We start from the raw sequence: 1,249 nt of genomic DNA, 5'->3' as shown, positions 1-1,249 counted from the left end.
ATACAGCCTGTTGAGTGGTGGCAAATGAGCTTCCCTGTAGGACAGCTGGCAAGAAATATGGAGAGGCGGTGGGACCTAGATGCTACATCTCTCACCGGTCTTTCTAGGTGAGGTCTTTCCAGTTGTCCACGATCACTCTTTGAATAGCAAGGGCTCAAGAAGAAACAGATTCCTGCCAGCACCATGGTCAGCTCCAAGGCCAGCAACTATGAGAAAAGCAGGAGCCAATAAAGTGGTCAAGGTAACGTTCTGCCCACCTGAAGATGGTCCATCTGGTAAACCCAGGGGCCATCTCTGCCTGGGGGAAAAGGGCTTCTCTGGATTTTGTGCTCTTCAGATGCTTCCCCAGACCCTGGAACTCTGCTCCCCCTGACAGAATCAGATGAAACTGGCTCCTTAGGCACTTGTCTCTCCTCTGCCCTCAAGTGAGAAGCTCCTGATCCATCCCTGAGTACATGGTACCTCAGCATTGGCAGCCTCAACCTGGCCTGCCCTGGGCCCCTTGTTTAGACTTCACACCTTCCAAAATCCCCTGAAGGTGACCTCACCAGAGAACTGTGGGGCCCGACACCTCTTTAGAGATCAAGGTTTTACTGAGTGATTGATAGGAAGTAGGAGCTTGAAACTCCTTTGTTCTCATGGGAGCCTTCCTCAATTATGCTAGACATAAGGGGTAAATGAAGCTCCTCAATGATTTTTCTATGTCAGGCATCCATGTTTCTTTGCATATGAGAACCCACACAGGGACTGAAAACAAGAATAAACAGTAGTTGATACAGAGAGAGAGATGCAGATAGAAATAGAGGTAGAGACAGAGATAAAGATGAAGATGATGGAGATGAACTTTTTTTAAAAAAGGGATATGGTGAAGATGGAGATGATGGAGATGGTGAAGATGATGGAGATGATGGAGATGGTGATGCCAGATGAGGATATGGATGAGAATGGGGAATGGGAATAGAAGTAGAGAGAGACAGAGATAGAGATGGAGATGATAGAGATACCAAAGTGACAAGGACCAAGAGTTGCTCAGACTCACAGATCAAGTATTTGATATTCACCAACATAAATGTAAACAATGACAATTTTCCTTATGCATTTATAGTAAATCACTCAGAATAAGACAGAATACTGTAGTCATTAAGCACTGAATCTCCAGAAGGTGGGTCTGGATTAAAGTCCCAGCTCCAGGGCAACCTTGGGCAAGGCCCCAACCTCTGTGAGCCTAGTGTCCTCACCTCAAACAATA

Source organism: Myotis davidii, unplaced genomic scaffold (genome assembly GCF_000327345.1).
Source record: "Myotis davidii unplaced genomic scaffold, ASM32734v1 scaffold370, whole genome shotgun sequence".
NCBI lineage: Eukaryota > Metazoa > Chordata > Mammalia > Chiroptera > Vespertilionidae > Myotis > Myotis davidii.
This window is presented reverse-complemented; position numbering follows the sequence as displayed.